General features: G+C 53.2%; 1 protein-coding gene across 1 annotated transcript in view; it reads left to right on the forward strand.

The window, feature by feature from the left end:
- The window catches only part of IL31RA (interleukin 31 receptor A), a 1,545,596-nt gene that overhangs the window by 170,801 nt on the left and 1,360,105 nt on the right, over window positions 1-14,690 (forward strand). The window lies entirely within an intron of this gene.

Below are 14,690 nucleotides of genomic sequence, written 5' to 3' on the forward strand. Positions count from 1 at the left end.
CCAACTCAGCGAGTTGGGCAATGCAGGACAGAGTGCTGGGGACATGGGCTAGGCTGTGCATAAAGGAAGTCTTGCAACAGTGCACAGACGCCCGAGCAGCTTCAGTTCACGCAGTACACAGGATTACTGTCTGGCGTGGGGAGGCAAGGACTTAACTCCACCATATTTGGACAGAAGGGCCACTGGACTGTCGAAGACACTTGGACCCAGCTCCTGTGTTCCAGGAACCACGCTCGTCAGGTTGACAGGAGACCCAGAGGTCCGGTGATGCAGAAGTTTGGTGCCTGCGTTGGCAGGGTGAAGATTCCTCGACCCACGGGAGATTTCTTCTTGGCTTCCAGTGCAGGGTGAAGGCAGACAGACCTCAGAGCATGCACCACCAGGAAACAGTCGGGAAAGCCGACAGGATGAGGCGCTACAATGTTGCTGGTAGTCTTCTTGCTACTTTGTTGCGGTTATGCAGGCGTCCTGGAGCAGTCAGCGGTTGATCCTTGGCAGAAGTCGAAGAGGGAAGTGCAGAGGAACTCTGGTGAGCTCTTGCATTCGTTATCTGGTGAGATGCCCACAGGAGAGACTCTAAATAGCCCACAGAGGAGGATTGGCTACTGAGAAAGGTAAGCACCTATCAGGAGGGGTCTCTGACGTCACCTGCTGGCACTGGCCACTCAGAGCTGTCCATTGTGCCCTCACACCTCTGTATCCAAGATGGAAGAGGTCTGGGACACACTGGAGGAGCTCTGGGCACCTCTCCTGGGAGGTGCTGGTCATGGGAGTGGTCACTCCCCTATCCTTTGTCCAGTTTCGCACCAGAGCAGGGCTGCGGGGATCCCTGAACCGGTGTAGACTGGCTTAGGCAGAGAGGGCACCATCTGTGCCCTTCAAAGCATTTCCAGAGGCCAGGAGAGGCTACTCCTCCCAGGCCCTTTCCACCTATTTCCACCCTCTCTCAGAGGAAATCCTTTGTTCTGCCTTCCTCGGACCAGGCTGCCCAGGCCCCAGGGGGGCAGAAACCTGTGTGAGGGGTTGGCAGCAGCAGTAGCTGCAGTGGAGACCCCGGAAAGTTAGTTTGGGAGTTCCCGGGCTCTGTGCTAAAGACCCGGGGATGCATGGAATTGTCCCCCCATTACCAGAATGATATTGGGGTGAAAATTCCATGATCCTAGACATGTTACATGGCCATGTTCGGAGTTACCATTGTGACGCTACACATAGGTATTGCCCTTTATGTAGTGCACTCCGCACTCACAAAGTCCGAGGAATTTTCCCTGAATAATGTGGGGCCACCTTGGCTAGTGCCAGGGTGCCCACACACTAAGTAACTTTGCATCTAACCTTCACCAAGTGGTGGTTAGACATATAGGTGACTTATAAGTTACTTAAGTCCAGTGTAAAATGGCTGGGAAATAATGTGGACGTTACTTCAGTCAGGCTGCAGTGGCAGTCCAGTGTAAGAATTGTCTGAGCTCCCTATGGGGGGCAAAAGAAATGCTGCAGCCCATAGAGATGCCACCAGGTGAGACAGAAACTGTCTTGGGGGTTTGTACACCTACCCCAGTTTCTATTATGGACCCACAAGTGAACCCAACTACACCTTTGTTTTTACTATTACCAGTAGTCCCACAACTACTACTATTACTAGGGGCACCAGAAGTGGAAGTGGATGTAGTAGTGGTGGTAGGCTCAGGGGCTTTACCTGGACAGGATTTGTCCCCTGGCCTATGGCCTTTTCCCACTGCACACATAGCACCAAGGCTTTTTAGTGTGTACAGAAGAGGAGGATGAAGAAGTTTTATTCCCACCCCAGAGGAGTTTTGTGGACCTGATGAGGAGCCTTCACTTTTGTGTTTGTCCCCACCCTTGTCCTGAGATTTATCACCTTTCTACTTGTCCTTGTCACCCCCTGTATGAGCTTTTCTGCTCACTCTTGTTCTGACCCATTTGTCTGCCTTCTTTCCCAATTCTTGGAGAGAGGTCAGATCTGAGCCTACCAAGTATTAGTGCAACATGTCAGACACACACTTATTCAAACTATGCTCTCTCAGCAGAAGATTATATAAGCCCTCATGGTCAGACACTTTGCTTCCATGTAACTAGCCTTCTAAAGCTTTAACAGAACAGTCCACAAATGCAACCCAATCCTGTGAGGCCTCCTTTCTGGTCTCCCTGAACTTGATTCTATATTGTTCAGTGGTTAGACCAAAACTATCTAAGAGTCCAGTCTTAAGAACACTGTAGTTGTCTGAGTCTTCTTCTCTGACAGTGAGAAGTCTATCCCTCCTCTTGTCAGAAAAGGACAACCACAGGATAGCAGCCCACTGCCTTTGAGGGACCCTCTGAACTTGACATGCCCTCTCAAGTGCAGCAAACCACTTATAGATGTCATCCCCCACCTTGTATGGGGGAACAATCTTGTGCAGGTTCCTGGAGTCAATGGAGTCCTCCTTGACTCTATAATCCCTGAAACTACTGCTGCTGCCACCATAGGGTACTAACCGCAACCCCTGCCTTTCCCTTTCCAATGCCAAGGCCTCTCTATCTAAGGCTGCCTGTTGCTGTTGCAGCCTCAGCCTGGCCTCCTCCAGTCTCAGTTTCCTGAGGTCTCTATCTATGGAGTTATCTCCTTGGGGTTGTGCAATTGGACCCCTCAGACACTGAGATGATATGAGAATGGGCAGAGGTAGATCTTTCCCTTACTTTTGTGACCCTAGTGACCTGACCTCTGGGTGTGAAGGGAGCCCTACCTGATTGACTACCTCTCCCATTACCAGCTATACTAGTGGGTCTGCTAGGTACTAAGGGCCATATTTATACTCCGTTTGCGCCGAAATTGCGTCGTTTTTTTTGACGCAATTTCGACGCAAAACTAACGCCAACTAACGCCATATTTATACTATGGCGTTAGAGGCGAATAGCGCCAAAGTTCCCGGAATGTGCGTCATTTTTTAGCGTGAACCCCTTCCTTGCGTTAATGATATGCAAGGGAGGCGTTCCCGTCTAAAAAATGACTCCCAGGCCTTTACGTGGTATTTATACTCCCGGGCAAAAGAGACGCCCGGGAGTTGGCGTGGCTAAAAACGGCGCATTTGCGCCACTTTTTAACGCCTGCTCAGGGCAGGCGTTAAGGGGCCTGTGGGCTCAAAATGAGCCCACAGGTGCCCTCCCATGCCCCCAGGGACCCCCCCTGCCACCCTTGCCCACCCCAGGAGGACCCCCAAGGATGGAGGGACCCACCCCAGGGACATTCAGGTAAGTTCAGGTAAGTTTTATTTTTTATTTTTTATATTTTATTTTGGTGGCATAGGGGGGCCTTATTTGTGCCCCCCTACATGCCACTATGCCCAATGACCATGCCCAGGGGACAGAAGTCCCCTGGGCATGGCCATTGGGCAAGGGGGCATGACTCCTATCTTTCCAATGATAGGAGTCATGTTGATGGGGGATGGGCGTCGTTAAAAAATGGCGCAAGTCGGGTTAAGACGATTTTTTCGACGTAACCTGACTTGCCCCATTTTAAGACGCCCATGCGCCATTTTCCCCCTACGCCGGCGCTGTCTGGTCTACGTGGTTTCTTCCCACGCAAACCAGGCAGCGCCGGTCTGATTGCGCCGTCTAACGCCATTCCATAAATACGGCGCCCGCATGGCGCTTCAGAATGGCGTTAGACGGCGCAAAACTTTTTGACGCTAAACTGCGTTAGCGCAGTTTAGCGTCAAAAAGTATAAATATGGGCCTAAATCTTTCGGCGAGCCCTCCCCTGAACGTGAAGGTTGATTTTCTGATTCAATGATGTCTGAATCTCCCTCCTCCTCCTGGTTACCAGCATGCTCTTGGCCATCCTGGAGAAGGAGGCTCAAAAGCAAATTCTTCCTGGGGTTTTTCCCCACATCTAGTTTCCTATCTGTCAAAGCCCCTTCAATTCCTTGACGGTCATGCCCTCATAGGGTATACACATGACCAAGGTGCAGCAGTAGACAAGATGTGTGTGTTAGGGTGGTGCATGAAAACCTAACCTACCTAACCTCTAGTCTCTAAGAAAGGAAAGTAAGAGACTAGACCCTTATACTAGGTAAATATGTATAGCTCTAGGTATAGAGTAGTCTTTCCTGTGGAAAACACCAGGTGACAGTGATAAGGCAATTGCAAGTACTTATCCCACCGCTGCACCACCAATGTAGGAGGCTGGCCTGGTTTGTAGTGAGTACCTATGGTACTTACACCTTATACCAGGTCCCTTATTAGTGAAATGTAGGCAGTGTCTAGAAGCCAGGTGTAGGAAAGTACCATCTTGCCTGGCATGTTACCCCCATTTTTACTTGTGTGTCAGTTTGTTTGTGCCTGTCTCACTGGGATCCTGCTAGCCAGGACCCCAGTTTTCATAGTTGTGACCTGAATGTGTGTTCCCTGTGTAGTGCCTAACTGTGTCACTGAGGCTCTGCTAATCAGAACCTCAGTGTTTATGCTCTCTCTGCCTTTAAAATTGTCACTGCAGGCTAGTGACCATTTTCAACAATTCTAATTGGCACACTGGAACACCCTTATAACTCCCTAGTATATGGTACCTAGGTACCCAGGGTATTGGGGTTCCAGGAGATCCCTATGGGCTGCAGCATTTCTTTAGCCACCCAAAGGGAGCTCAGACCAATATTACACAGGACTGCCACTGCAGCCTGAGTGAAATAACGTCTACGTTATTTCACATCCATTTTTCACTGCACTTAAGTAACTTATAAGTCACCTAGATGTCTAACCCTCACTTGGTGAAGGTGAGGTGCAAAGTTGCTAAGTGTGAGGGCACCCTGGCACTAGCCAAGGTGCCTGCACATAGTTCAGGGCAATTTCCCCGGACTTTGTGAGTGCGGGGACACCATTACATGCGTGCACTACATATAGGTCAATACCTATATGTAGCTTCACAATGGTAACTCCGAATATGGCCATGTAACATGTCCAAGATCATGGAATTGTCCCCCCATGGCAAATCTGGTATTGGGGTGCCAATCCCATGCATCCCTGGGGCTCTAGCATGGACCCCGGGTACTGCCAAACTAGCTCTCTGGGGTTTTCACTGCAGCTACTGCTGCTGCCAACCCACAGACAGGTTTCTGCCCTCCTGGGGTCTGGGCAGCCCAGTCCCAGGAAGGCAAAACAAATGATTTCCTCTGAGAGTGTTACACCCTCTCCCATTGGAAATAGGTGTTAAGGGCCTGAGAGGAGTAGCCTCTCCTGGCCTCTGGAAATGCTTTGAAGGGCACAGATGGTGCCTCCTTGCATAAACCAGTCTACACTGGTTCAGGGAACCCCCAGCCCTGCTCTGGCGCGAAACTGGACAAAGGAAAGGGGACCACTCCCCTGTCCATCTGTATGGTGCCCAGAGCTCCTCCAGTGTGTCCCAGACCTCTGCCATCTTGAATCCAGAGGTGTGAGGGCCCAATGGAGGCCTCTGAGTGGCCAGTGCCAGCAGGTGATGTCCGAGACCCCTCCTGATAGGTGCTTACCTGACTAGGTGGCCAATCCTCCTCTGGGGGCTATTTAGGTTCTCTCCTGCAGGCTTTTCCTCAGATAACGAATGCAAGAGCTCACCAGAGTTCCTCTGCATCTCCCTCTTTGACTTCTGCCAAGGATCGACCGCTGTCTGCTCCAGGACGCCTGCAAAACTGCAACAAAGTAGCAAGAAGACTACCAGCGATATTTTAGCGCCTAATCCTGCCGGCTTTCTCAACTGTTTCCTGGTGGTGCATGCTCTCGGGGCTGTCTGCCTTCACCCTGCACTGGAAGCCAAGCAGAAATCTCCTGTGGGTCGACGGAATCTTCCTCCTGCTAACGCAGGCACCAAACTTCTGCTTCACCGGTCCTCTGGGTCCCCTCTCATCATGACGAGCGTGGTCCCTGGAACACAGGTGCTGGATCCAAGTGACCCCGACAGTCCAGTGGTCCATCTGTCCAAATTTGGCGGAGGTAAGTCCTTGTCTCATCTAGCCAGACAGTAATCCTGTGTACTGCATGAACTGCAGCTGCTAGGGCTTCTGTGCACTTTTGCAAGGAATCCTTCATGCACAGCACAGCCCAGGTCCCCAGCACTACGTCCAGCATTGCTCAACTTGCTGAGTTGACCACCGGCTTCGTGGGACCCTCCTTTGTTGTGTTGAGATGACTGCCGTGCTCAGTTTTCTTGAACCCGTGTTTAAGTACTTCTGCCGGTGCTGCCTTCTTCTGCATGGGCTCTCTGTGTTGCTGAGGGCCCCCTCTGCCTCCTCTTCCAAGGGGCGACCTCCTGGTCCTCCCTGGGCCCGGGCAGCACCCATTTTCTTCAGCCATGACCTTTGCAGCTAGCAAGGCTTATTTGTGGTTTTTGTCCAAAGAAACAACTCTGCTTCCTCCAGCATTCCGTGGCACATCTTCTGTGTGGAGGAGAAGTTCCTGGCATCTTCCATTGTTGCAGAATCTTCAGCTTCTTCCACCCAGAGGCAGCCATTTTGCACCTACATCCGGGGTTTAGTGGGCTCCTGCCCCCCTGGACACTTTTGTGACTCTTGGACTTGGTCCCCTTCCTTTACGGATCCTCAGGTCCAGGAATCCGTTTTCAGTGCTTTGCAGCCAGTTCTGGTCTTTGCAGAATCTCCTATCACGACTTTAGTGTGTTTCTGGGGAAGTAGGGTCACTTTATTCCTACTGTTCAGGGTCTTGGGGTGGGGTATCTTGGACACCCTTAGTGTTTTTGTATACTCCCAGTGACCCTCTACACACTACACTAGGCCTGGGGTCCCTAAGTGGTTCGCATTCCACTTTCTTAGTATATGGTTTGTGTTGCCCCTAGCCCTATTGCACCCTATTGTATTCTACAGTGTTTGCACTACTTTTCTAACTGTTTACTTACCTAATTTTGGTTTGTGTGTATATTTTGTGTACTTTACTTACCTCTTAAGGGAGTATATACTCTGAGATATTTTTGGCACATTGTCACTAAAATAAAGTACCTTTATTTTTAGTAAGCCTGAGTATTGTGATTCTTATGACATAGGGGCTCATCACAACATTGGCGGTAAAAGCCGCTTACCGCCGTGCAGAAGACAGCCAACACACCGCCGCGGAACTCCCCCACAGCTATTATGACCCACATCTCGGAATCCGACAAAATTCAGACACCCACACAAGTCTGCCACACCAAAGGTCAGTGATAAACTGGCGAAAACAAAACCGACACCGTCACGCCAACAGAAATACGCCCACACTATCACGACACACGAATCCACGCAGCGGTCTTTCAACCGCATTATTCCATTGGCGGTACACACAGACGCGCTCAAAAAACACACACTCTCACAAAACACAGCCACATTGGACAATTCAAAATACACACACCTGATACACATACACACACCACTCCCACACACCCAATACAATATAAAACACACACCCACATCACCCACAAACCCCTACGACCACTATTACAGAGAGAAGGCCAGAGAGAGACACCACCATCCACAGGCACTGAACACCATCACCCACACAACTTCCACGCTCAAAACACCACGAACCACTACATATCACCACACTTATCACCACACACACCACCCCACACATCACCTACACCACCCCATGGCACGGCAAAGACAGCCCAGGTTCTCGGAGGAGGAGCTCAGGGTCATGGTGGAGGAAATCGTTCGGGGAGAGCCACAGCTATTTAGAGCACAGGTGCAGCACACCTCAATTGCAAGGAAGATGGAGCTATGGCGAAGAATAGTCGGCAGGGTCAACGCAGTGGGACAACACCCAAGAAATCGGGAGGACATCAGGAAGAGGTGGCACTACCTATGGGGGAAGGTGCGTTCCGTGGTCTCAAGACACCACCAGGTGGTACAGCAGACTAGCGGCGGACCCCCACCTCCTCCCCCACAACTAACAACATGGGAGGAGCAGGTCCTGGCGATTCTGCATCCTGAGGGCCTCGCAGGAGTCGGTGGAGGAATGGACTCTGGTAAGTCAAACCTTTAACTACCATATCCCCCACCCTACCTGCATGCTATCACATACCCCCGCCCTCACCCCCACCCTTATATCTCCAACTCCTCACAAATGTACCAATATCACAAACCACACATCCCAACACCAAGCCCTGCATGCAACAACAACGCATGGACACCCATCACTAAAGCGTGCCCACTGCACATACCCATACACCTCCCTAAACCATCATCACACAAGCCCCCACACAGGAATGTCAGCACTGGGGTACACGGTCACCCACCCATTGCACACCATGACACACACAGATGCAATAATCATGCCTTTACACCCCTGCAGGACCACTACCCAACGTCACCAGACAGGAGGGTCCAGACATCTCCACTCCACCCACAGAAGAGGCCCACAGTGATGACAGCAGCTCTGTCCACCTGGATCTAGATGACCAGCCCGGACCATCCTGGGCCTCGGGACAGTCGGTTCCCCTCACACAGGCACAGGCCAGCACAGACCTTCCCCCCTCTGGAAACACCAGCACAGCACCCACCCAGCGGGCCCATACCTCCGTCCCCAGGACACGTCAATCAGCTGTGTGTCCACCACTACAGGGAACCCAGGATAACCCACCACCCCATCAACAACAGGGACCTGGGGGCAGTGGCAGTGGGCACACGGTCCAGGGGACGGAGGCCCAGGAACACAGGGGAACTGGGAGGGCTGCTGTGCGACAGGGGGCGGACAGGCCAAGGGAACCCACTCTCCACGAGGCCCTCTCCTCCATCATGGGAGCATACCACCACTCCCAGGAGACGATGGCAACGGTACTGGCCAAGTTTCAGGAGACCCAGCGCATGCAGGAGGAACAGTATTTGGGGTTCAGGGAGGAACTCAGAACCATCAGCTCTGCCCTGGGCACCATCGTAGGGGTGCTGAAGGTAGTACTGAACACCAGGAGGGACACTGTGGCACTCCAAGGGGCCCCTGACACTAGCATGGACGATGAACTGCCCACCATCTCCGCCGGCGCTAGTGGACAGGAGGCACCGCCACAGGACCACCACACCAGCACCCCATCACCTGCAGACAGAGAACCACCCCACAAACGGTCCCTGAGATCCAGGAACAAGACAGAGCACGATGCCAAGACCCCCGCCAAGAAATGAGACCACCCTGATTGTCATCCCACTGTCCCACTTTGTCACCCTGTCCATTTGAAACTGCCCCAGCTCCACTTCCTATGCCCACATGGGCAATACACCTGTGAGACTAATAGACTGGACTCTGCCATGGACACTCCTTCATCATCACCCCTCACCATTTAACTTCCCCCTCCAATATTTTGTATTTAAATAAACACACCTAAAGCACCAAAAGATCTGGAGTCTGTCTGTGATTTCGAAATAGTGTATTTGCAATTACAGTGACAAAATGTTCATGAAATAGTAATGTCAACATACCTATGTCACACAGCTCTAGTCCATGAGGAATCTAAGCTGATGACACACGTTGGGACACACACCTGTGAAACCGTAAGGGAAAGTGACAACTCAGTGACCAAACACTGGGTGAAATCGACTGACAGGAGAGAGGTAGAAGTGTAAAAGTACATGTAGTAGGCAGGAATGTATTCTCACCTGTGTTTCACTGGAAATATTGCTGGATGACTGAGTCCCCATTCTGCATGTCTTCTTCCTCTGCTTCCTCCTCATCACTGTCCACAGGCTCCACAGCTGCCACAACACCGCCATCTGGACCATCCTCCTGCAGAACAGCACCTGTCGTCGCAAAGCCAAGTTGTGAAGCATACAGCAGGCCACGATGATCTGGCACACCTTCTTTGGTGAGTAGAATAGGGATCCACCTGTCATATGCAGGCACCTGAACCTGGCCTTCAGGATGCCAAAGGTCTGCTCGATCACCCTCCTAGTTCGCCCATGGGCCTCATTGTAGCGTTCCTCTGCCCTGGTCCTGGGATTCCTCACTGGGGTCAGTAGCCATGACAGGTTGGGGTAACCAGAGTCAACTAATAGCCACACACAGTGCCTCTGGAGTTGACCCATCACATAAGGGATGCTGCTATTCCGCATGATGTAGGCGTCATGCACTGAGCCAGGGAACATGGCATTCACATGGGAGATGTACTGGTCTGCCAAACATACCATCTGTACATTCATGGAATGATAACTCTTCTGGTTCCTGTACACCTGTTCACTCCTGTGGGGGGGACCAAAGCCACATGGGTCCCATCAATGGCACCTATGATGTTGGGTATATGTCCCAGGGCATAGAAGTCACCTTTCGCTGTAGGCAAATCCTCCACCTGAGGGAAAACGATGTAGCTCCGCATGTGTTTCAGCAGGGCAGACAACACTCTGGACAATACTTTGGAAAACATAGGCTGGGACATCCCTGATGCCATGGCCACAGTTGTTCGAAAAGACCCACTTGCAAGGAAATGGAGCACTGATAGCACCTGCACTTGAGGGGGGATTCCTGTGGGATGGCGGATTGCTAACATCAGGCCAGGCTCCAACTGTGTACACAGTTCCTGGATTGTGGCACGGTCAAACCTGTAGGTGATAATCAAATTTCTTTCCTCCATTGTCGACAGGTCCACCAGCGGTCGGTACACCGGAGGATTCCACCATCTCCTCACATGTCCCAGCGGACGGTGCCTATGAAGGACAACAGCGGGCACATAGTCAAACAACTCAGAGGTATGTACCCACAGTCTACACAGAACACCATTCATACACAAAGGCCCATATTTATACTTTTTGACGCTAAACTGCGCTAACGCAGTTTAGCGTCAAAAAGTTTTGCGCCGTCTAACGCCATTCTGAAGCGCCATGCGGGCGCCGTATTTATGGAATGGCGTTAGACGGCGCAATCAGACCGGCGCTGCCTGGTTTGCGTGGGAAAAAACAACGTAGACCAGACAGCGCCGGCGTAGGGGGAAAATGGCGCATGGGCGTCTTAAAATGGGGCAAGTCAGGTTACGTCGAAAAAATCGTCTTAACCCGACTTGCGCCATTTTTTAACGACGCCCATCCCCCATCAACATGACTCCTATCATTGGAAAGATAGGAGTCATGCCCCCTTGCCCAATGGCCATGCCCAGGGGACTTCTGTCCCCTGGGCATGGTCATTGGGCATAGTGGCATGTAGGGGGGCACAAATAAGGCCCCCCTATGCCACCCAAAAAAAATATAAAAAATAAAAAATTATACTTACCTGAACTTACCTGAATGTCCCTGGGGTGGGTCCCTCCATCCTTGGGGGTCCTCCTGGGGTGGGCAAGGGTGGCAGGGGGGGTCCCTGGGGGCATGGGAGGGCACCTGTGGGCTCATTTTGAGCCCACAGGCCCCTTAACGCCTGCCCTGAGCAGGCGTTAAAAAGTGGCGCAAATGCGCCGTTTTTTGCCACGCCAACTCCCGGGCGTCTCTTTTGCCCGGGAGTATAAATACCACGTAAAGGCCTGGGAGTCATTTTTTAGACGGGAACGCCTCCCTTGCATATCATTAACGCAAGGAAGGGGTTCACGCTAAAAAATGACGCACATTCCGGGAACTTTGGCGCTATTCGCCTCTAACGCCATAGTATAAATATGGCGTTAGTTGGCGTTAGTTTTGCGTCAAAATTGCGTCAAAAAAAACGACGCAATTTCGGCGCAAACGGAGTATAAATATGGCCCAAAATGTGGCCTGTATGTGTGTTGAGACTAGGCCTAGGTATGTGTGACGCAGTTGGTAATTAGGCCATGTGGGCCCCTGAAATGGCGGCTTCCTGACCTGTAAAGTGGGACAATGGGATTTGAGGTAACTGCGCTGGCGTTGTACACCGTCACGGTGGGCGGTCGAAGACCGCAGCGCAATGCTGCATTGGTTAACATTGGACCCTATGGGTCCCAGGAGCCAATAACGATGTATGCCGGCGGTGACGGTACGCACCGCAGCGGACATGACCGCCGCGGACGTGAATGCCATTTTCTATCTGTTGAATCAGACGATACCTGATCTTCGACAGGAGAGGACCTACACTGCAAGTGCTGCTATGACCTCAGTCTGGGAGAGACAATGGCTCGTGCGTCTGGGGAAAGAGCCCCTGCCTTCACATCGGAGGAGTTGGAGAAGCTCGTCGATGGGGTCCTCCCCCAGTACACACTACTCTACGGTCCTCCAGACCAACAAGTAAGTACACAGGAAGCATGTTGTATGGGCTATGCCTGTGTGGAGAGGGCTGGTTGTAAGAAGGAAGGGGGCAGAGTTCTGCGTGCATGAAAGACGGTGGGTGCATGTGCCACATGGCAAGGGTAGGGATGGGGGCCACTACCTTTGATGGCGCAGTTGGTAATGACTTCTCTTCTTCCCCTGTACATTTCATGTAGATCAGCGCCCACCAGAAGAAGGATATTTGGCGTGCCATCGCCAAGGACGTCCGGACCCTGGGGGTCCACCACAGACGGAGCACCCACTTCCGGAAAAGATGGGAGGACATTCGCCGCTGGAGCAAGAAGACGGTGGAGGCTCAGCTCGGGATGGCCTCCCAACGTGGGAGGGGTGCCCGTCGAACCATGACCCCCCTGATGTTCCGGATCCTGGCGGTGGCCTACCCGGAGGTGGATGGGCGCTTGAGGGCATCACAGCAGACACAAGGGGGTGAGTACACTCTCATTCAGCTGAGTTTGCGTGCAGTGGAGGGGTCTGGGTGGGGGAGGAGGGCTGTGGGTTTCCCTAGGCCAGGGCGAGTTCCGTAGGCTAGGCCCCTTTGTAAGGCATGGCCCTGAGGCCCCCCACCCCACCTCTGTAGAGTGCCAAGTACAGCTATTTATGCACCTGTGTCATCTATGTGTGCATATGTCGTTGATAGCCTTGTAGGCCATTTCCCAGGAATTGCACTGTAGAGCCCAACAGCATGACGTAGTGCAGGGGGCTTCTGTGTCTGTCATGTCCGCCAATGGTAGCAGTAAGCCATGCACTCAACATTTCTTTCTTCTGTCCCCTCCCCCTTTTTTGCGGTCTCCCTGTTCTTGTGTGCATTAGCATCATCAGGCGGAGCAGCAGTGGCACCGGAGCACGAGGGAGCTGCATCCCACATGGCCATGGAGGGCCACACTACGGACTCTGAATACACCAGTGGGACGGAGGGCAAGGGGAGCACCACGGTGGGGACAGGAGCTGAAACCAGCGACACGGACTCGTCCTCCGATGGGAGCTCCCTTGTGGTGGTGGCAACATCTGTGCCCCCCACTTCTACAGGTACAGCCGCCACCCCCCCTACCAGCACCGCCCTCCCAGCAGCTCCTCAGCTTTCGCCCCGTGCCCGCTCACCCAGGAGGGTGGGCATCTCCTTCGCCCCAGGCACCTCAGCCCCCGCCCCTGTCACCTCTGCTGCCCTCAGTGAGGAGGCCATTGACCTCCTCAGGTCACTCACTGTTGGGCAGTCTACCATTTTGAATGCCATCCAGGGTGTAGAAAGGGAGTTGCAACAAACCAATGCATTCCTGGAGGGCATTCATTCTGGTCAGGCGGCCCTTCACCGAACCTTTCAAACTCCGGCCTCAGCACTGATGGCAGCACTCACGCAAGCATCACACACATACAGACACACCAACATCCACTGCCTCTTCTGTGTCCCCCTCCTCGTCGTCTCCCTCCTCCCTCCCAGTCTCGTCTACACTCACACCTGCATGCACTACCTCTACAGCCACTACGTCCCACACCAGCACACCCCGCTCACGTGCAGTCACCACCCCCACTACCATTCACACGTCCCCTGTGTCCTCTCCAAGTGTGTCTGTGACGCCCCCTCCCAAAATACACAAACGCAGGCACACACCCACCCAACATACATCCACCTCACAACAGCCTCCAGCGCATGCACCTGCACCCAAAGCCACAAAACTTACACCTCCTACAACCACCACCTCTTCCTCCACTCCCAAACCCCCTCCAGCAACCTGTCCCAGTGTCTCCAAACAACTTTTCCTGTCCAGCCTTAACCTATTTACCACCACCCCCCCGTCCAACTCATAGGTCCCGAACTAGCACCTCAGCCACAAAATCTCCGGGACCAGTGGTGCCTGTTTTCACAGGTATGTGGAGTGCACCGGCCACCAGGACAGCCAGTGTGTCACGGAGCCACAGCACAGCCAGTCCCCCGGTGAAGCACCAGAAGTTGGCCAATGCCCGGCGGGAGAGGGGGAAGACTCCAGACACCCAAGCCGCTCCCAGGGGTCCCGGTGGGAGTGAGGACTCAACTGTGACTCCTCCCAAGGTGGGGAAGGGCCAGAAGAAACCCGGCATTTCTGGGAGGAGCAGCACGACGGAGAAGACCGCCATCATCCCCGCTGGCCAGGAGGGCCCGCCAGCCCCATCGTTGCTGCCCAGGAGGACCCCGCCAGCCCCATCGTCGCTGCCCAGGAGGACCCCGCCGGCCACAGCCCAGCTGCCCAGGAGGGCCCCGCCAGCCACAGCCCAGCTGCCCAGGAGGGCCCCACCAGCCACAGCCCAGCTGCCCAATGAAGGACCGCCAGCCCCAGCCCAGCTGGGCAATGAAGGACCGCCAACTCAAGCACCGCTGAACAGGGCAAGGACCGCCAACTCAAGCACCGCTGAACAGGGCAAGCACCGCTGAACAGGGCAAGGACCGCCAAGTCAAGCACCGCTGAACAGGCCAAGCACCGCTGAACAGGGCAAGGAGCACCAAGTCAAGCACCGCTGAACAGG

This window comes from Pleurodeles waltl, chromosome 1_1, assembly GCF_031143425.1.
Source record: "Pleurodeles waltl isolate 20211129_DDA chromosome 1_1, aPleWal1.hap1.20221129, whole genome shotgun sequence".
Taxonomy (NCBI): domain Eukaryota; kingdom Metazoa; phylum Chordata; class Amphibia; order Caudata; family Salamandridae; genus Pleurodeles; species Pleurodeles waltl.